Source organism: Protopterus annectens, chromosome 8.part0 (assembly GCF_019279795.1).
Source record: "Protopterus annectens isolate FY-2018-M chromosome 8.part0, PAN1.0, whole genome shotgun sequence".
NCBI lineage: Eukaryota > Metazoa > Chordata > Ceratodontiformes > Protopteridae > Protopterus > Protopterus annectens.
Genome location: NC_056741.1, coordinates 1,439,529,862 through 1,439,553,310, shown reverse-complemented (window position 1 = coordinate 1,439,553,310; position 23,449 = coordinate 1,439,529,862). Strand labels below are relative to the sequence as shown.

The 23,449-nt window shown below is 39.9% G+C and overlaps 2 long non-coding RNA genes across 4 annotated transcripts in view; one reads left to right on the top strand and one right to left on the bottom strand.

Annotated features, from left to right (window-relative positions):
* LOC122809489 overlaps nucleotides 1-23,449 on the top strand; it is a 1,088,146-nt gene that overhangs the window by 689,784 nt on the left and 374,913 nt on the right. For both annotated transcript variants that reach the window (XR_006365912.1, XR_006365911.1), the window contains exon 6: nucleotides 16,980-17,047. This is a non-coding gene — a long non-coding RNA (uncharacterized LOC122809489). The remainder of the gene's footprint in view (nucleotides 1-16,979; nucleotides 17,048-23,449) is intronic.
* LOC122809490 overlaps nucleotides 1-23,449 on the bottom strand; it is a 312,957-nt gene that overhangs the window by 11,774 nt on the left and 277,734 nt on the right. The window lies entirely within an intron of this gene.

The window sequence follows — 23,449 nt, the reverse complement described above, 5'->3', positions numbered from 1 at the left end:
ACTTCAGGTCAGTTCCAGTGGATTACATAATTTTGTTTTCACAAATAATCATGATGCCATTTCTGTGTGAGACATTTAATTAAACTGGTAAGTGGGCTAGTCTTGGACCCTTTTCTACCATGACCTGGATGCAATGTCGGTTGTAACAATATAGATGATAACAGAATATTACAAAGCAGTACAATCACTACAGAACATAACATACTTTATCATAATGTCCTTTGAAACATTTTAAAGAACTTTTAACATACAACTAAAGCTCAGAACACACATTTGAAGACACTCTAAAACCTTCACAAGTATCTAGCATGTTTTAAGGGAAAATCATCTTCTCATCACTTATATTAGTGATATTTAACAAGAATATATTAAATGACATTTATTTTCTTGCAGCAGAGACAATGTCAGTCAATAAACCTGAAATGAGTGATGTTCATTTAATCTGTGAGGTGATCAGAAGGCACTGGCACAGTCTCACCTGTGATGACAAGAATAAAGATATACTTGGTCCTGCTCTGAGTTTTACCTTTAAGAATAATAGATCTTTGTAAAAGATACTATCCTATAAATCTTTAAGTAACATCCGGAGTATATCATACCAAATGGGTACACCCTCTTGTGGACCATGTAATATGTGTAAATGTATTCAGGTTTATAATGTTTTTATACACCCTGATGCAAAGGAAAGTTATAAACTTACTGCTTTATCTGATTGCAAGACTTGATATTTAGTTTATTTAGCTGCATGCACTGTTTGTGAAAGTTTTTATCTAGGTAAAATGAACAGGACCGTTAGAGAAAGTATACATGAGCACTTTTACAGAATCAGTAGGCAAGATAGTAAAAATGCTTTGTTTAAACATGTCTGTACTGCTGGCATTGATCATATGTTTAAGTTCTCTGGGTTGGAGCATTTTAAGATCTGTACTTGAGGTGGTGATGTAAAAACTAGGACAGAATGCTTTGAAACTAAATGAATTCTGGAGGTGTGGAGCACTAGAGGTAGAGAGTTAAATGATCATGTTCCTCTACGACCACTATTGATATCACGTGCTCTTAAGAGGTAAATTTGAAACATTGCATTTAAGCATTTCTTTGCCTTTTTGTTTAAGAGCTTAGGAAGAGCCTAGTTCGGATTGATGTTTTATTATTTTTACAATTTATTAAACTGTTTAACTCTCGCTGTGTCAACTGGCTACATTTTCTTTGCATTACTTTTATTTTTTTGTGTTAACCAGTCTTGTCCATTTGCTCAGGATTGTTTCACTGCAAAACCTGAAAATGACCAATGAATGAAGTCATACACTTCTCGTGTAACAAAAATAATCTGATTAAGGATGTCTTCTTACAGATATATTACTGCTTTTTCCATCCCTCATAGTGCTCCTGACATTGATTCAAAGAATCATTTAAAAATCTGCTCAAGAAATAAGCTTGTTTATCTTTTTCAGCAATATTTTTTGCATGGGCTACTGCATACTTCTTGCTTTGGTGTATTTTTGTATTTTCTTTTAGATGCTGCCATGTTGCTGCTAACATCATATGGTCTTTCTGTGTGTTGCTATTCTCTGTCTACTGCATTTATTAAAAACGTGCATAGTATTTTTTGTTTAGTTTGTTAACTTGGTGTTTATATTGATGTTGATGGTTGTTATGAATCTTCCATGAATCTCTGCTTATGTTTTGCTTAAAATTTCATTACTTTTACTATAGTTCCTTTGTAATTGTGTTCTTATCAAAATATTGGTGTGTTGATGTATTTTATAGGTTTTTGTTAGTAAAAATATATTGAAATGTATTTGTTTTCAATTTATATGTGATATTCTGTTTAAAGTTTATGTTTTCATATGGTTTTCTAAAATTGTAGTTATGGTTTTCTGTTTTTTTTTTTTTTTTTTTTAATTTTCATAACATTTTCATTGAGTTCTTTGTATTCTTTATAGCATTCAATATTTTGATTATTTTTGAAAGTCTACCACTGATTTTCTGTATGTTTTTTCTTGTACTGATTTGTATTAAGATAATTATGATGGTCAGTAAGATTATGACATTTGAATATTGTCTTGTATTTTCTGTATTTATTTCCTTTTTGTATGTGCTACATCTCCTACATTTATTTTAAGTTTTGACTGGTTTTGAAGCAAGTTTATTAGTATGGCTGTGTTGTACAAATTAATTCTGTTTTTAACATATCTCTTGTCTTTTAGTGGCACTGTATATTTTTGTGGTAAACAATTCTACACATTCATACTTCTGTATGTATAAACTTTCACATAAAATGTGTTATTTTTCTTATTGTTAATTATGGTTCAATACATACATAGCCAATTAAACCTAAATCTCTGATCACATATAACTTGGTTTGGTAGTGTAGATCTTATTTGTCCAGTTTTATTTCAACGTAACATTACCCTTTTACTTGCTTTCACATTTTCTAAAATAAAAAAAAATAAAATAAAACTTTTGAAAAACTATCTAATTGTTTATATTACACATTATAATCATTGACTGGATGATTTTTGTCACATGATAATTTTTTTTAAAACATTTAAGGGAAATGTTTGTGTAGAAGAGTTTTTCTTGTCTGATGAAGATAAGCTAAATAAAAAGGTAAAAGTACTAAAAATGTAAGTAATTAGCTGGCATTTTTTTTTTTTTTTTTGCTGTTTACCTTATGTTTGTAAGCTGTATGTAGCTTTCTTATCTATCTATCTATCTCTGTCTATCAATCTATCTGTCTTACTTTATCACCATACGTCAACTGCAACTTCAGTCGACCTCTACAACAGTGAACAAATCTCAATGACAACACTGAGAGACATACAAACCACTGGTCACATCACATGTAATCACTGCACATGCTTTGCACTTCACCACCGTTTCTATCTGTAGTAGGGATCACAAGAGTGACAGAAACATTTTTCTCTTATTGGTACACAGAATACACAAACATTACTTCTGTACAACCTCCACCCTCTTACTCAGGTACACTAACTTGAGGGTGAAACAACTGTGACTACAGTGGAGTACCCTGCATATTGCTATGCATTTGATCACAACTCAGTTGACAACTTCAAGAGTCAACATAATCAACTAAAATGCACACTGTACTGCCGGGTCAATAAATTGCATAGTCAACCATTTGAGCTGCTTGACTATGCAATTCATTGACCCAGCAGTACAGGTAGATAGATAAAGATGTATACATTTTGTGTATGTGTGTGTGTGTGTGTGTGTGTGTGTGTGTGTGTGTGTGTGTGTGTGTGTGTATGTGTGCGTGCGTGTGTGTGTGTGTGTGTGTGTGTGTGTGTGTGTGTGTGTGTGTGTGTGTGTCTGTGTGTGTGTGTGTGTGTGTGTGTGTGTGTGTGTGTGTGTGTGTGTGTGTGTGTGTGTGTGTGTGTGTGTGTGTGTATGTTTATATGTGCACACACTCACACATGCACACTTATGCAGATGCTTATGTATAGGATTACCCTATCATTTATTGAAAAAAAAGCTGTTCTTTCAATGTCAACGCACTGAATGGCACATCATTCAGCTATTACAAAATTAAATAAAATAATGTTTTTTGAAAAGGGCAGGTCACACACCCCCAACTCTTCTCCACCTAGCACATGTCTAATGTCAGTCAGATTGCAAAACAGTGGGAAATGGAACTTCCATGCATCCATGTTATGATCTTATTGTTTCACGAGTGCCACTTTTTCGTTCAGTAAATTAATAAAATTGTTATTACTGACTTTACATCAGCAAAGCAGTGGTCAGTCAGAAGGAAGTAAAGCGCTATCTATCTGTATGTCTATATAAATCTTGTGACACCCTTCTGCAATGATGGCAGGTCTCACTTCCAACAATTTAGTATGATTAATGAGATGGATATGATTTGCATCTGCATTCCAGTATTTAAATAATAGCAATGAAGTTCACAGCATTGAATTACTGGCTAAGAAATTAAATGTTTAAAACTGTATAACCAATATAACAATGTAGCATAAACGGAGAACAGTACACCAATATAACATCAAGTATTTAGAAAGGGTCAAGCCCCATTGCATGTGCACATCCACTTTCTTAAATATACTAGCTCCAGGGTTGCACAACCTTGGAGGACTGGCAAAGACATCCCATATCAAAACTCCATTCTGTTCCCCATCTATAGATGTGTGATCATTTCATATTCAAGCCAAACATTCAGACAAATCTGACACATAAATTTAAAGATAGCTTTGAAAAACAATACAAAATTAAACTTTCTGAAACTGAAATCCTATTTGATTTAATTATCTCATAAACTCCTCCTGTAAAATAGTCGTCAGTAGAGCGCCATGCTTCATGGTCCTATATTACTAGAGCAGCCATGACCTAATAAGCCATGTAAATGTGGTGCAGTACTTGTCAACTTCTTCAGTGCTGGGAAGCTTGGTCATCAGATGGTCAGCTGTCCAGCCTTTCTTTGGCATGACAATCCTTTGCCACTTCACACTCACATATCCCATATCCCATCTGTGCAAATATTACTTAGGTTTTTACCTCTCCTTAATTCAGGATCCAGGAGCCGAAAAGAACTTTTTGCATACATTTGACCCAGTGCCCCACATGTAGTATTAACACACATGAAATGTGTATAATTTTGTGGTAATGATTTATGCAGTTGGTGTGTTTATATGTGCTTGTGCCTGCAAGTGTGTTTGTTTGTTTGCAACACATAGAGCATAATAAATCATGGAACAGTATATCTGAAAACTAAAAATAAACACTTTATGAGTTGCTTAATACATAAATGCATTGTAACAATAAGCAGCACATCCATAAATTCCATTCAGCCCAGGTAACTAAACTCCATAGTGCATCAGTTTTGCAGGGATGACTTAATCAGCTGTTATGAATAATATTACCTCAGTAATGTCTCAGCAAGTGAGTCCAGGTTAAGCACATTTTTGTATTTTGTATTCACAGAAAGAAATGTAAACTCACATACAATTGTTGCTAGTATACAAATTCAGTAAAATGGTATTTACAAAGGTATTATGTAAGCTAACTCTTCAGAATTTACACACCTCTAAATTCAGCATTAATTCAGACCTTTTCTATTTACACAACTGCAAGTCATACACTTCACAACACAGGACAGCAAACCAACAAAGATTTAAAAGCTGCTGCTTATGACAAAAAAAAGTAGACAAGAGGATTACTAATGGAAAAGTTAAAGAAATAGAAATTGAAGTTATGGATTGTCTGTGAAGTGAAGGATTTAGTGTAGAAAATCCAACTTGGGTAACGTCACAGCCTGAAGGAGCAGTGAGTCCCCAAATTAAGGAGAAACAGGTGGAATGGGAGGCATCTAATTATTTGCCACATGAAGATGCTCTGGCGGCTTCAGTAGCAAACCAGTGCAAAAGTTCATCTGGATTTGCACACCAAGAGAAGGAGCAGGAAACAGTGGTAACTCTGGAGCAGTCAATGTTGTGGAGTGATGGGCCAATGAGTTTCCATGTGAAAGAGCAACAAGTGATGCAGGATATAGTGGAAGAGAATATGCCAAAGGAAGATGTTCCTGAACTTCCTGTAGAATGTCCCCAGGTAACAGAGAGCAAAGAATGATGTTAAGTTGTCTATCTCGCCTTCATTCTTGCTGGATGGTTTTGGAGCCGATCCCCGGCTCCGACTTGGCAATCTACTAAAGCTTGAGAGCTATTTACTGGCTCGAGGCCCTCCCTATATCCCACAATGCTAGGCATCAGATCCCTAGATCTCGTTTGCTGCTTCAGCTACGAGGTTGCGATTTACTTGGCTCCAGGTCGTATTAATCTTTTTATATATATATATATATATATATATATATATATATATATATATATATTAAAAGTTAACTTTAGTTTTTCTCGATAACCTTTTCTTATATTTATAACTTCCCGGTTAGTTACTCTCTGTTTACTCCCTAATATTCCCTCTTAGAAACTCGTTTTAGTTAGAGAGTTTCTTCCCTTCCCCCCTTTTTTTCTCAGTGGCTAATCTCCCCTCCCTTTCCTTGTGTTATAGGGTAGTGTTAGCTCTTTTACTTTATTACAGTTGTAGACTTGTATATATATATTTATATATAGTTAGCTGTGTAATTGTTTAAATTTGTTAGCTTAACTAGTGCGTGTGTGTGTTTGTGTGTGTGTGTGTGTGTGTGTGTGTGTGTGTGTGTGTGTGTGTTGTTCTGTGTGTTTAAGCACTAGTGACATTTTTCTTTGGTATCCATCATGTCTAAGGATACCAAAGTCTCAGGTTTTAAGAAGTGTGACTCGTGCTGTCAGAAGATGTCTCTGACAGACGGTCACACTTCTTGCGTTTATTGCTTGGGCCCCCTACACCTGCAGGACTCCTGCTCAGTCTGTCATGCCTTCAGCCCGAGAGTCCTGCAGGAGCGTAGGAACAAGCTCATCCTGAGAGGCTTACTTAAGCCAGAAGGATCCCCGAACAAGCCTTCATCAGGTAAATCCTCTAAGCCCGCCAAGCCGTCGGCTCCCAGTTCGGAGCCGTCGCCTGGTGGAGCACCTGCCTCCTCGTCGGCTCTGGCTGGAGCCAACACCTCTAGACCTCAGTCAACTCGACTTTACTGTCGGAACCGTCTCCGAGCCGAAAACGTTCTAGGTCCCCTTCCCTAGAATTGGTTCACTCGGCTCTGAGGTCACCATTACTCCAATCTGAGAAAAGCCATAGGTCCCACTCATCTCGGTGATGACCTAGAGAGGGTGGTCAGCAGACTCCTTAAGTCACAGGCCCTGGCCAAAATTTTAACCAGCCCATCTCAACAGACTGTGGCTGTCCCAGTATCTACAGCAGTTCCTCCTCCGACTCCCTTCCTGTGTTCGGAGCCGGAGCTGGTTGGGGCTCGAATCTTGGTGGCGTTGGAGCCAATACCACACCTTTCGGCTCCTTCATCGGCTCCGATATCTTCCTTGGTTCCATGCTTGTAGGGATCTGGGCGCCGAGACTCCTTCATCGGCTCCGAGGGGGCAAGTGGCATCAGACCCTTGTCTGACCCTGTTCTTCCTCTCGGAGCATCAGCGCAGGTGAGCTCGGCCCTGACATTGGCCTTGGAGCCATCCCTCTTGGTGCCGACAGGGGTTCTCCTCTCCTTGGAGCGGGGACCTTCTGCTCTGCCTGACAGGGGCACCTTCGAGGTCATGAGGAGTGTGCTGACTCCTGAGTCGGCCCCTTGATCAGCCCCTTCGGCTCCTCCCCCCATGGTGCCTGCATCGGTCTCTCTCCACCCTCCTGACCCCAAGCGTGGAGACCAAACGCTCCAGGTCGCCCCATTGGGCATATCTTCCTCTTCCGAGGCCTCTCCCGATCCTTCGGAGGAGCCCCCCCAGAAGAGAAAATGTAAGAGGAAACATGTCGACTCCCCCGAGTCAGTCACGTCTGATACCGACTTGGAGGATTCGGAAGGGTCCCCAAGATCCCCCTCTGATGATGTCTCCTTTTCAGACATCCTAGAAATCCTTAAGCAGAGGGGTAACTGGACTGCCCTTAACCCTTCAGAGGACAAGTCAGTCTACCTGGACACATTTGGTTCTCGCCCTTCCACCTCCTGGGTGTCTCCACCTTTCGACCCACTAATGGAAGTGGTGGTTCAAAAGGCGTGGTCAGCCCCGGACACACTTGAACCAACTCCCCGTAGGCCCACTAAATTTATTACAGCCACACCCAACAAGCAATTTTTGACAAAAGGTGTCCCTGTTGATGCCATGGTGGTTGCAGCAGCCACAAAGAAGGAGTTGACTGACCCTTTGCTGCCTGTCCATCCACCTAATAAAGAATCTAGGACAATAGACAGGTACAGGAAGCGGGTGTTTTCCTCAGCGACCTTCTCTATGCAGTCGATGAATTATCTGTGCCATTTCACCCATCTCCAAAGGGATCTTCTTAAGGAACTGGGTGATACCCTTCAGGATCCATCAGCTGCGGGGGCTCAAGACAAGATAAATTCCCAGCTGGCAACCCTAAATTCTATCGTCAACTCCTCCATGCGGCTCATTTCTTATGCAGCCGATGGGGCGAGTAGGGCCGCAGGTACAGGCGTGGCTTTGAGAAGACATGCCTGGATGCGGCTATGCAACTTTGCTGACCCCTTTAAGGCATCCTTCACCAATACCCCTTTTGATGGTTCGGCTCTGTTTGAACCACAGGTAAAAGATACCCTTACCAGGTGTGAGCAGGAAGGCAAGACTCTCTCTGCCATGGGAGTCCATTTTTCCACTCCTTCTAGACCATACCCCAAGGGTCAGAAGACTGGAAAAATGTGGTTTCAGAGACCCCAGGGAGTCATGCCTGACACATGTGGTGAGTTTCCCTCCAGGGGCAGGGGAGGGAACAATAATAGACACCGCCCGAGGGGCAGAGGGGGCCTGCAGAATCAGGGTAGCAGAGAATCGTTCTCTGACAAACCCTTTCAGCACCCCTGAGGGGCTGCCTGACTGTCCGCCTTCAGAGGCAGTCGGGGGAAGATTGTCACTGTACCCAGAAGCCTGGCAACTCCTCACACAAGATAAATGGGTACGGTCTATCATATCCGAGGGTTACAAGATTCCCTTTGTCCACACCCCGGTACAAGCAACCAAGTCCCTTCCAGATGTTCCACCCGGTCTAAGGGAACAGGCAGTACTAGAAATTTCAAAACTGCTAGACAAATGGGCCATCCAGCCAGTCCCAGCAGACCAGCAAGGATCTGGAATCTACTCCAAGTTCTTTTTGGTGCCAAATCTCAGCAGGCTAAACAAGTCTGTTCAAAGAACAAAGTTCCGGATGGTCACGCTCCAGTCCATTCTACCCTTTTTGGGTCAGGACAATTGGATGTGCTCCATAGATCTTCAGGATGCGTACTACCATATCAAAATGAACAGGCGCTCCAGAAGGTTTCTCCGCTTCCAGCTGGGAGCCAGTCACTATCAATTCAGGGCCCTGCCCTTTGGTCTCTCCACAGCCCCCAGGGTGTTTACCAAATGCATGGCAGTGGTTACAGCTCACCTGAAATGGTGAGGATTCCAGGTGTTTCCATATCTCAATGACTGGCTCCTCACTGCTCCCACCAGGCATCAACTACTACGAGCCAGGGATTATACCATCCAAACTTGCACCGAGCTAGGTATATCAATAAATTTAGAAAAGTCTGCATTGTCGCCTTCTCAGTCTATTATCTTTATAGGCGCAATCTTAAATTCAAAAGATTTGTCTGCAAGGCTTCCTCTCGACAGAGTTTCAGAAATCCGCCGACATGTGCAAGTCTTACTACAGTGCCAAAGGATTCAAGCCAGAGTTGTACTAAAGACCTTGGGCCTCATGGCAGCAGCAATCATACTAGTTCCCCTGGCTCGCTTTCACATGTGGCTTCTTCAGTGGATGCCTTCTACTCAATGGTCCTTTCAACAGCTTCCAATGTCTCACAAGATAATAATCACTCAATCATGCAAAGACCACCTAGCTTGGTGGATGGTCTCCCTTCTGATACTCCAGGGCAGACCGTGTGTTCTTCCTCCTCCTGTTGCCACAGTGATCATGGATGCCTCCTTGATCGGGTGGGGGGGGGGCATTTTCAGGGCAGGACTGTCTAAGGCACCTGGCAACCTCTAGAGTACCATCTGCACATAAATGTCTTGGAGATGAGAGTGGTGCTTTTGGCATTGCAAGCTCTTCAGGACTCTCTACCCACCAGGACTATTGCAATTCAGACAGACAATATGTCTGTAGTGTGGTACATCAACAAGCAGGGCAGAACCAAGTCCTATCCCTTAAGTCGAGAAGCACTCAGACTCTGGCAGTGGGTGATCTCCTCTCAATGGTTTCTGATAGCAATGCACATACCCCGGGAGGTCCAATGTCATAGCGGACAGGCTAAGCAGACCTATTCTCATGCCTCACGAGTGGTCTCTCAATCAATTAGTAGCGGACAAAATCTTCCACAGATGGGGTCAACCTTGCTGCGACCTTTTTGCAACCCCTCTCAACAGCAAGTGCGATGACTTCTTCACTCTCTTCCCCCTTCCCAGCCACTCCACCAGAGATGCTCTAGTCCACGATTGGCCCCAGGGTCTTCTGTACGCTTTTCCACCCTTTCCTCTAATTTCCAAGCTAATTCAGAAGGCAACCGCTTTGGGATCCAGGATGATCCTCATTGCCCCTTACTGGCCTCGACAAGTTTGGTTCCCATTCCTGCATCGCCACCTGCTGGAGCAGCCATGGAATCTGGACCCAGTGCCAGACCTCTTGGTCCATCAGTCGGGCGGGCTGCACCAGTCCCTTCAGTCTCTCAACCTTACAGCTTGGTTGCTCCATTTCCAACTTTAGCCAGGCTTCCGCTAATTTCTCAGCCGGTGCATGAAATCATCCTTTCTTCGCACAAATCTGCCACTAGGAAGACTTATGCTAGTAAGTGGAAACGTTTCTCCTTCTGGGCAAAGGCTAGGAATATTGACCCTTTTACAGCCCCTGTCCATTATGTTTTAGATTTTTTAGCAGAACTCTTTCAAGCTGGTTCCTCCTCTGCCACAATTAGGGTCCAATTAGCTGCTATTGCAAATTTCCATGCTAGCCTGTCAGAAACCAGCATCATGTCCCACAAACTTTGCAAGGCCTTTCTCAAATGAACTTTGTTACTTAGGCCCCCGGTCAGGGATCCCCCGCCTCCGTGGGACTTGAACTTGATATTGGCTTCCTTGGTTCTTCCCCCCCTTTGAACCAGCGGCTTCCTGTGCCTTAAAATTGCTCTCCTGGAAGACTCTCTTTTTGGTAGCCATCACATCACATCAGCTAGGAGAGTTTCAGAACTTCAAGCCCTCTGTATTCATCCTCCTTATCTTGTGTTTCATAAGGACAGAGTTTTGCTTAGGCCTAATCCTTCATTTTTACCCAAGATACCCTCTGAAACAAATCTGAATCAGTCTATTGATTTGCCCGTATTTTTTCCTAACTATTCGAACAAAGATGAACAAAATTTGCACCGCTTGGATGTTCACAGGCAATTACGTTTCTACTTGGACAGGACAAAGCAAATAAGAAAATCAGACCAACTTTTCCTATCCTATGCTGAGGGCAAACAAGGACGGCCAATTTCCAAAGTAACCTTATCCAGGTGGTTGTCCTCTATTATTACCTTGATTTATCAACTCAGACATAAACAACTCCCTGCTAAACCTAAAGGTCATTCCACCAGAGCATTGGCTACGTCGGTAGCCTTTCAAGCAAGACTACCAATGGAATCTATTTGTGCCGCAGCCACTTGGGCCACTCCTCATACATTCATTTTGCATTATAAGTTGGATGTGGCCTCTAGGAATAGAGCTGAGTTTGGTTCCACTGTGCTCAAGAGTCTGTTCTGATGAGCCACCCAGGACTAAGGTGCTAGGGACGCTGTCCCATCCAGCAAAAATGAAGGCGAGATAGACAACTTAACATTAAGAAGTTATGTACCTACCATAACATTCCATGTTAGTTGTCTTCTTCTCGCCTTCTTTCTTGCGTCCCACCCTCCATCCCCCTAGCCTGGACAGACCAAGAAGAGTCCCCTTTTGGGGCCTTCTTTCTCTGGACAACTCTGATGTACATTGTGTCCTCCTCTGTCTTTGTACTCTAGTTTTCCTTGTGGTTGGACAGGTGTCCTTGAATCTTTCCTTGGTGTTAGCTCTGCCAAACGAGATCTGGGGATCTGACGCCTCGCATTGTGGGATATAGGGAGGGCCTCGAGCCAGTAAATAGCTCTCGAGCTTTAGTAGATTGCCGAGTTGAAGCCAAAGATCGGCTCCGAACCCATCCAGCAAGAAAGAAGGCGAGAAGAAGACAACTAACATGGAACGTTATGGTAGGTACATAACTTCTTATTCTCTAAGTTTAGAAGAAAATGAACTAAAGGAAGAGTTGCATGATTTAATCGAGTTGTATAGACATATTAAGTTCGATGAAAGAAATAGTTTACAGAAAGTAAATAAGACCCACAATGTTAGATGTCTAATAAAACTGAAGAACACATTAATCAAAACTGTTAACAGAAATGTATGTGATATAACAGAAGTAAATATGATATATTACTGTGCAGCTTAACTAATAACAAGTCTTACCACAAAAATGCAGAGCATTAACGGAAAGGAAGGTAAGAAACAAAATGCAATCATGGAAGGACTGAACAGAGAAAACTATAAAGCAGTTAATACAAGAAGTGTCACCGTTAGAAGAGTATAGATGAGGGAACAGATCAACAAAAACCTTTAGAAAGACAAATGTGATAAAGGCAATATGCAGTATATCAGAACAGACTTAAGACCTGTTGTGTGTCTACTTTAGTTTGTTGAACTGCAGGAATATCAAACCGCATATGGCTAAGACCATATGCGTGTAACCTAGGAACATCAAAACCTAAAAAAAAAAAAAAAAAGTGGCCACGCCCCCCCCCTGTACTCCCCACACCTCCAGCTACTTATAAATACCAACTCCAATATCACACTTACAATGAAGTGAATTTGAATTTTTCCCTACGGTGATCTCCATGCAAAAGGTTTGATGTTCCCAAAAAATTATGTTTTTGTGTCGGTGATCCGAGGTTCAATGTTCTGGCAATTCAACAATCTGAAGGGGACCCCCTGTCATACACTATTGCAAATAATAAGCTAAAGATATCAGCACAGGCAGAAAAAAAATAGGAGCTATGCAGATAAATATAAAGGAAAAGTACAAAATAAGCAATTTATTGATAACCAAAAAAGTTATATAGAGAACTGGGAAACAAAGGAAAGAGAATAGAAACATCACCAAAAAAAAAAAAAGAAAAAAATAGACACATTTTTGAGAAATATTCATGAAGACCCTTCGAAACATAACAAAGTACTGAATGGGTAGAAGAATGAAAAAAAAAATTAAGAACTTCAGATGTACAGGATATGAAATGGGATGAAGTGACAGCCAGCAAAACTGAATCAAAATTAAGAAAAAAAAACCCAGGCCCAGAGGCAGTACCTAACTTCTGGCTAAAAGTATTAACATCTTTGCTTGAAGATTTAGCCTTGAGAAAGAGCTACTTATATGCACATCCCCAAGAGACACAAACCTGGTTATTAATAGGAAAAATTATATTCCTTCTTAAGAGTGAATCTGTAAGTATTCCTAAAAAATATAGACCAATAACTTGCCTTCCAACAGTGTGCAAACTGTATACTGGAATTGATGCCGACAGAGTTTATAGTCATTTAAAAGAAAATTCAGTCATGGCAATAGAACAAAAGGGTAAAAAAAGAAGGTCACATGGAAGAAGGATAATTTTTTGCTAAGTAAAGTCATAGTGGAAATCTGTAAAAAGAGGAAGAATCTAAGTATGGCATGGAAAGACTGCCAAAAGCATTTGACAGCATCTCACATACATGGATAAAGGAGTGCTTATAGATATATAAGATACATCCTGCATTGATCGGTTACATTACAGTGACCATGAAATAGTGTCAAACCACCTTACAGCTGTCATGACAAAGGGCAAATTATTATCCCAGGGATACAAATTTAAAGGAGGCTATTCCAGGATGATTTTTTATCACTGCTATTGTTTTTGTCATAACCTTAACCCATTAAGCTGTTTATTTAACAGATTAGATCTTGGCTTATAATTTACTTAAGTATTTCTCATCTGCTATTTGTGGATGATTAAAGCTGTATAGTTCATCAGATGAGCAGCTGAAAGCATAACTGCAAGTGGTTAACACTTCTCCGGGTGATATAGGAATGACAGTTGGTCTTGATAAATGTCTGAAAGCAACATTTGAAGCAGAAAAGTTGCAGTACCAATAAAATATCAGCCTGGGACAGGAATGTGATATAAAGGCAATTAAACAGCAGGGAGTGTATAAATATTTGGGAACTGATGAATGGTCAGCTATAAAACATGAACAAATGTGAATACATCTCAGTAAAGAATACTTTAGAAGACTAAAACTAATATTGAAAACAGCCTTGACATCTAGGAATAAAGTCAAAGCTATAAGCCAATCTACTCTTCCTGTTTTAACTTACAGTTTTGGTGTGATTGACTGGTCCCAACAGTATTGGATCAGATGGATAGAAAAACAAGAAAAGTGCTTCACACTTAATCAAATGATATATAAAAGTCAGTGTATACCAAGATTATTTAACCCTCGCTCTGAAGGAAGTATGGGCCTCCTTGAAAGTGATTACATGTATAGATCTGTAGTTGTGGGACTGAATACATTTCTGCTGACCTAATCAGATCTAAACACAGTGAAAGTTTTAAAACATGAGGAGAGGAAGTTTAAGATTAACACTATGCTTAGTTTAACAGAAGCATTCAGGTGATAATTAGAAATGGAAATCAAGTCAGAAGTAGTCAAAAATTAAACAGCAACTGAATATGTCAAAAAATATATATAAAAGAAAGCATATAAGCAGAAGGATCATACGAGAAAGAAAGACATGTGGAAAAGCCATAAATGTAGTGGCAAGTGTAGAGATCTCCTGGGACAACCTCTTGTTGATCAGGATTTGACACAGGAATGGTTAAGAAGAGGTGAGTTGAAAGCTATGGATGAAAGATTGATAATGGCAGCCCAGGACAGTGGAATAAGTACACAGTGGTTTGCAAAGTCCATTGAACAAGCAGGTGAAACAGATACATGTAGGTTTTATCAACAATAATTGGAAACTGTTGCATAACTTGTTGGTGAGTGTGATATACTCATGGCAGAGGGCCTGTACACTGAAAGGCTCAATAATGCAGCAAAATTGTTGCAATGGGAATTGTGCAAACACTACACTATAGAAGTAGGTGAGAAACACTGGAAACATGAACAACAAAGCATTATAGAGAATGATGAAGTGTACATCATGTGAGGTCACCCATTACCAACAATTCAAATGAAATCAAATGAGGTGTAGTGAATGAATGCTTCCTTACCTAGAATCCACAGACATTTGCAATCACAACTCTACTACAGGCATGCAGAATTCACTTTAATAATAGACTGTGTCCTAAAAGGATACTATTTTTTCCAGATTGTCCATCCAGTTGTTCATAGGTTCATTGGTAGGTAGTAGGCTATCGGCCCTGGGGCCTATATAAGCCTAGCCAAAAAGGTTCCCTGGCTTTCACCACACAAGAAAATTATTTTCCAGTGCCCCTGTTGAGCAGAGCCACAGAAGTGATCCCAGGGTAAATTTCCTATTTCCCATCCAATTTTCAAGATTTTTCTTAAAGAGGGCTAATGAGGAGTTTTGTTTGATATGAATTGGTAGTTTGTTCCAGAGTATGGGAAGTATCTGGGACAGGCATCGATCCCTCCAGCATTTTCTGTTTATTGTGGTGACAAAGTTTAGGTCCCTGGAGCGTGTGGCTCAGAGAGATTGGTATTTCTTTAAATGTAGCATGTCCAACATCTCTGGGTTTGACATAGTTTGGTATGTTAGGCAGGGATCACCTATGAGTAGGCGGTATGTGACAGAGTAGAGCTGGAGACTTTTGAGACGGTCTGCGTATGGCGTCTGTTTGAGGCCGGTAATCCTCTTAGTGAGGTATTTCTGTGACCTTTCCAATTGTTGTAGATGTCTTGTGAGGTACATGCCAAACGGGGAGTAGGGATGAGTAGAGAGGAACAATGACCTCCTTTTTTCTGGAGGAGAACCCCTTTGTGATGTGTGCCACATAGAAGGATTTCCTGACTACTGTGGTGATGTGATTATCAAAGGAGAGACTACCATCTACTTGTGTCCCAAGGTCTCTTATCACACTTTCAGTGTTTAGTAGGCTACCGCCTATGTGGTAGTTCATGGGTACAGAATTTTTCCCAAAGGGGATGACAGTGCACTTCTTGGCATTGAGCTTGAGGCCGTGACTCATGTAGCTTGTCAGAGCTACATGGATCAAGAAGTGAGTCAGAATGCCATTGTCATTATCCGTGCACCCTGCTTGGCAGAGAGACTGTGAAGTCTCATTGCACTTATGTGTGGTACTAATTACAGTCCTCACATTGCAACTTATTTAGTCTGCAGCATGCCCTACCTGATATGACAGAGATCAAAACCTCCAGTTCAGTCTAAATGTTCTGGAATGGCCTTGGATATCTTTCCAGCTTAGTCATCCTATCAGCAGTTTATCTTCCCCTCCCAAACAACACAGAAACAGTCAGATTTGCAATTGTTCCCAACTGATGTAGTAATGGTAGGTTTCTAAGCCCTCTGAAAGCAGCATGACTGATCATGATGTCTCTGCGTGACAATCTATGAAGCATGTTGTTACAGGGTGAATGCAGACCTTTCCTGTCTACATTGTTGAGTTGTTGGACATTCACACACATTCTAATGGGAAAATACTGGCATTCATCAGTCAAATGATTCTGTCACATGCACAACAAAATGAGGTCAGAATAATTTGTGCTTGTGAATTGCATTGCAGATGTTTTGGATTGTGCTGCCACCTAGTGGACTACAGTGTTGGTAATGCAATGCTGCCCTCTGCTGGGCTATTCATTTTTTCCTGTGTAACCTATCTGCCTCCTTCACCAGGACACTGTTACTGAGAAAGGCCAAGGATTATGGCTCTGCTGTTCTTATGGGGAAGGTATACCAATCCTCACCTACAGTCTTTTCACTGTATGCATCAGGAATGTTGTGTCGACATGATAAGAATTGTTTTGAAATAATTTGTTGTAGAGTATTATGTAAAAATTGAATAAGATAAATCCAACAGTGATTGTGTAGCTCACATTTTTCTCAGCAAAGTATGTTGTCATAACACCCCTATAATTGATAGATGACTGCATTTCTAGTTAACAGGTTTTCATCAGAAGATGATAACAGACAACAAACTATTGAGTAGTTATTTACTCATATGACTTCAATTGCACTTTAGAGCTTAGATGTGAACATTTAGAAAGTGCTTAATCATTGATATTGATTTATTATTTGTTAAACTTTGTTTCATTATGTTTTACTTCATTTTCTTTCAGATACAGTGCTGTGATTCTCTGTCCTGTGAAGAAATGAGAAACAAACGAAAAATGGCATATGAATTTAGGTATAAATTTAGGTTACTTTTTTGCTTCATACCAAAGGTGAATAAATTGTGATGTATCGTCGGCATAATTTTCTATGCTTTGTTTATGCCTACAATGATAAGGCTGCTGTAGTGACCCTTTTGCAGTCATTTAAAAGTGAAAATGTACCTGTTATTAGTAACATATTTTAATTTGTGCTGGTCTTCAATGATGCTGGTGAACTTTATCTTGAGAGAGAGAGAGAGAGAGAGAGATACGAGGTTCTATTGTATTAGAGGGATAAAGCCCAGTATAACCCTGCTGACCCTAGATCGATTAGTAGCCCTGACACCTGCTGCAGTTGACTGGGGCATGAGAGCAATGAAGAAGCTAAGCTAACATACCTACGGCAGGAGAAAGAGATGAGGTGCATGTCCAAGGCTCACAAAGTGCAGTGATTTTCCTGATGTAGATATCTCTGCATGTTGTGCTTGTTTGTTCCAGCAGGTGGGGCTGGTCTGTGAGTTTTTGTCAGTCATGATAATGAATGATGGTGCTGGGAAAGAATGCATAGTGAACATCAGCATGGGCATGGAGGTAGGTCTGTAAAGAGAAAACTGGTCCCGGAGCAAATGATGGCCTCACTGTAGGAACTAAAGTGTCATAAGGAAGTCATATGGGCAGGTGAGAAATAGCAGCAAAAAATAATAATAATGTAATAATGATGCTACATTCATGTTTGGCTGCTACAGGCTGTCAAGGATCCCAGTGGCATGATACAACAAGTACAAAAACATCATAAATGCGTAAGAAGAATCATGTGTGGCAACTAGAAATATACGCTTTCTTCTACATGAGTTATCAGCTTGGAGGCATTTGTTACTATACAACCATGCCACAATAAAAAGGATCTAATAGATAAGCCATAGTAAAAGGAATTAGTAGACAAGCTCAAGCATTATTTACTCAGCTCCCAGCAGGTTACTGCCATCCTCATTTTATTGTTTGCATTTGTAATCCAAACAGAAATTGTTACAGCCTACCAAGCAGTGTTTTTGGTGTGAAGAAATCTCCTGCAGCCATGGTTATATCCCTATATATACAAACTTCATGGCTGCAAAAACGAGAACACATATACATATATATAAATATGTGTGTGTGTGTGTGTGTGTGTGTGTGTGTGTGTGTGTGTCTAGGTCAGGGGCCTGTATCTGCTTATCTGATTCCTCACAACCTGAAGTGCTCGTATAAGTCTCAGATGTATGTAGGCATCCCATGAGCAACTGGAACATGATCAGATAAAATGGAGCCATAAGAATATTGTTTCAGTATGACCAGTAATGTCATAATGCCCTCATACATGGGTTCGGTGTTAATAAAGGTAATGTTCTATATAATATTACCATATTAATTTCAAACTCCACACTTTTTACTCACTAACATTTTGTTCAATTTCCTCAATATTAATGTGTTTTTCCGTTTTTTGTGGCCAAAGTCATGTCTGGAATGGCTGTCTTTGGAGAATTCCTGTTACCCAGTAAAAAAACAGTAAATTTATATATATATATAAACTGAAGTCATAGAAATCCAGAGAATAAATTACAGCAGCACTGGTAAGCAATAAGCATGCTGGACATGTCGTCTTTAGCTCTTCATCTGCTAAACAATTGACTATGCTTATTTACACAAATGCGCATTTCTCTACCCTCCATGAGGAAGTTGGTATCAGTGTGCATACATAAACATGCACACACACACACACACACACACACACACACACACACACACACACACACACACACACACACGCACACGCACACACACACACACACGCACACACACACACACACACACACACACACACACACACACACGAGCGCGCACACACACACGCACACGAGCACACACACACACACACACACACACACACACACACACACACACACACACACACACACACACACACACACTTTTTACGTATATCTATCTTATTCCCTGTCTCTCTCTCTTTAGATATATCTGTCTGTATGAATATATGATCACAGTATATGACACTTTATTGAACTGCATAAACATTGATGCAAACTGCATCAATACAGGCAGTTCAAAGCTCAAGAAAAAAATGTGAAATCCAAGTAATCATAAAAAGGAAGCCCATTGTTTGCTTTTCTGATAAACCCAAACAGTAACCGTATCCCAAGAGTGATACTGTTATGATAAGGGGTTTTCATAAGTTAATGTGTAGGGTCAGGATTACACGCAGGGGCAATGTTAGGTTTAACATACACGAGTAAAGCCCTTATGTACTGTGTACTTTAACATACTTTCATGTAGTCACTTCAGAGGTAGATGCACCTTATGGCAAAGGCAAACCTCCACTGCAATGTCTTCAGTTTTGGAATTATTATTTTGTTTTATTGGTTCAGGTATCCTGTCACAATGTGATTTTAATTGAATTATTTGTTAACTGGTGAAAAGAACTGACCATTTTTTGTCCCTATTAGCTTCATTTCAGGCCACAAAAGGCAATGTGAAATGCAGTATTGATCAGTTTAGATAGGCAGTCAGCCAGCAAATCAGCATAGATAGAAGGTGGAATCTCCTTTTTTGTGCATTGACATTGTACAGAAAGAGTGCTGTACAAATTGTACAAATTCTTTGTCTACTCTCTGAAATTATCATGCTTGTCTTGATCATCTAAGGTGGTACTGAGGTTGGAATCAAACCTCAGAACATAAGATGGCTCATGAAATGTTACAATTCAGTTTCAGCTTAACATACAAAACATTTTAATCATAAAGCAGTAAGGTCATTCTGTGTTAACAAATACGCTATATGCCATGGAGTTTGTTCCGTAGGTACACCACAGTGCCCACATTATCTTACCACTTCTAAACACAATTCATGGCAACTTTTAAAAATTTCAGTCCCTTGAGGCCACAGACCTTCTCCTATGGTAAACCCCAAATGCAATAATTATTGTTTAACATTGCACTCTTAGTAATTTGGAGCTGTCTTGAAATGTACTGTATTAAATAAAACAGTTTATTTAAATTGTTATGTGAGCGCATTCATTTTTCATTTTCAGCAAGAGTCTGGATAAATGTATACTCAAAGCGGGAAACAATCTATTACTTTATTTATTTGTTAAACAGTTTGGTGGACTAGTATAGCCTTTTCAGCTATAGTCTGAATCTGTGACAAGAAATAACATCTTACCAATGATATTAAATTGACAGATTTTACAATCGCTACTGAATATAGTCAAGCATTGTTCAGTAGGTAGAGTATTTCCAAACAGGAGAGCCAGCTGGTTAAATATGTCTGTCTGATGGTTGGCACACAGGGTTAAGGCTTTGGACTGTAGTTCCTGAGGTACAGGGTTTGATTCCCTCAGCCCTTATTTGCCTACTGTGTGACCTTGAGCAAGTCATGTAACCCAACAGTGCTTTGGAGCAACAGGCATTTTGGGCTAGGCTTGTCAATGGTCTTCTGGACTGCAAGGATTGGGCAGTTGGTACAATGGTTAAGGTTTTTACCTCACAGGTACAAGGTACAGGTTTAATTCTTGGGAAGGATGTCTGAGTTTTGAAAAAAGACCCGCTGGGGTAATTGGCATAGTAATCACCTATGAACCTATATTATTTTAAAGTAATTTGTTAACGGGGGTACAGTACTGATCCCATTTTAATTTAACACTCAGCATAGCCAAAGAAAACAAAGATGTTCCACAGAATTGACTGGAGGTTGCCAGTTACATTATATAAGGTGGCGTAGCACATGCAAACGGCCAAGCACAAGGTTTGACTTTATTTTCTGGTTAAAGGCAAGGTACATGTAGTGGTGTGGTTCTGGGACCAGTAATGTGATGTTCTGTGCCATAGTTATTTGGGGTCTTATCAGCAGCCCACAATCTTAGATTTGATCACATGTCTAGTTCCATATAACCTATGGTGCCCAATCATGTGCAAGTAAGTACTTGGACATAAACCTCCTGGTGGTTTAGCTTACAGGGATAAGGCTATGACCTGCTAGTAAGCATAATTGTATAGATTTGGGTTTAAAAAATCAATTTCCATTGGTAAACAGTCCAACTCTGAGGAAGTGTCTTACTCAAACATAGATACTGGCAAATGCCTGTAAACAAACAAGTGGACCTTGAGGACTTAGCTTGTTAAAATGAATAAAATAAAGCAAAACAATAAAATCAGCTCTATTTGCTTACATAGCTTGGGGAAAATGCCTTTTTCTTTGCCACATTTTTCTGAATAATGTGGCTGTTTCATTCTGTGCAGAAAACTTTTTATAGATTCAGATGTTTTCATAGTTGCTTTATTTATCATTCCCTTATTGTCTATATCCGACGTGAAGAATTCCTTTCAAATTGTAATTGCATACATGAAAAAAATGAATAAATTAAGTCTTCACATCTTTGCACTTGTGTTATCTTACTGAAACTCTATTAAAACAATTTGTTTAGATGATGAGTTTATTTATTAGAGGCTGATTAGCCCTCAGGCCTTTATGTATTTCTTCTGTCTGATATGGAAAACATTTAATTAATCAAAGTGCATTACACAGTCATTGGGTTCTGATGCTACTGTCCTCACTAGCATTACTCTCACTTTAAAGGTATATGTTTAACTTATTCACTTAAACATACTTGCTGATATGACTAGAATTTTCCCAAAGAGCAGAGCAGCTCCGGTTATCCTTTGGCAAATCTACCTCTGAATGATATTACATATGACCGGATAGGCTATATCACCTTAGCAGTAGCCACTAAAAGAAAATATTGTACGACCACAACTTTTGCATATAGTGACATCTGACTGTGAGATGTTTAGAGAAGAAAGCTCTCTGTTTTCAAAATTAGCAGTCTGAGAAGGATTGAGTATGAGATACCAGTTTTGCATCCTTTGTGCAACTTTTTTTTTTTGTGGGCAGATTGGTCCCACTTTACTTTATTGACATTGTATTTCATACAGTCACATTACATTTAGATATGTATAATTAATTAAGCAGGATCCATTAATACTAGATTTTATGCATGCTTAGGAATGTCATTTTGGCAATTAATTTGCTCTGACAAGCAAGCAGTGCAAGTGGCAGTAATACGTTGTAGGGAGTGATTATGCCTCTTTGTCTGATATATTGGCATGCTGAAAGAAGTGGCATTTCTGGCTGGCACCATGGTACAGGGGTTAGTTCTACTGATTTACAGTGCTTAGTTTTCTACTACAGGTTCTGGAAGGAGTGTTTTCTGAGAAGTAGTGTCTTGTGAGTTTTCACCAGTGTCTCCAGATTTCTTCACAAATCACACTGATAGTTTAGTGGATGACTTAACCATGCTTCAGTTTGCAACTAGGCATATGCATGGTATGCATGTTTGTGGTATGTGTGTGTTCACATGACCATACCTCTCAACTGTCCAGATTTTCACAGAATGTCCACATTTTTGCTTCATATGTTTGGTCTGTTCCTCATAAAATCTATGTTTTTTAGGATTTTTGTGGCAACTCAGTGGGGAGTAAGTTCACTAAATAATGACAGGCATTTGAGTTTCTGACTTCATAACCTTCAGAAAATGGATGGTAACAGAATACCTTTTACTCTAGCAACTTTCAAAGTTTGTAAGAACAGTATTTAAAATGTGTACTTATGTTTTGAGGCTTTGTCCCCCCATTATTTTTGACTTTGTCCAGATTTGTTGTGCTTACATTTTGAGAGCTATGTACATGACTGAATCCTATAAAAGACTACCATTTCATATCTGATTTTTCCCTGCCTTCCACCCATTGCTAGGCTCCTACTTCCAGTAAGCCTGCGTTGGATAAAATGAGTATTTCAAATAAATGGAAGAGCGAATGAGTGATCTATTTCAGGCAACGTTAACCCATGTAAATACATTAATTATGTCCCCATCACACTTCAGACTGTTACTTTCCTCCTACTCTTTCTTGTGCTCACAAATGTCAAAAGTTATTGTCAGAGAAGAACAGGAATGCCAGGAGTATCGCTTCAAAAACGGTTCTGCTTGCGTTTTCAGTTGACATTGACATAAGCATTCTAAGCTAGTGTGTCCTATAGAAACAGCGACATGAGTGGTTGTGAAAGCCCTCATGGTTATTACTGAATCAAATCTTAAAATTTGACTATTAAGTATAGGACTCCAAGGAGCTGTCTGCTTTTCTGTAGTCTTTCTGAAGTTTTGCAGCAATACTCATTAGAACGCTTAGTACATAATTTCATTTTGGGGGACAGCACTTTGCTCATGCCTGCCTTTAAGTGAGGTACTGCTGTTGCTGAAGTATTTGTAAAACTGGTGTGCAGAAAAGAATTGATCAGGTTAGAGAGTGAATTTTATTGCTTGATAAATCATGTGCTACAAAACGTCCGAGGAGCAAAAAGTTACATCATGTACAATAAGAGGCATACCTTGC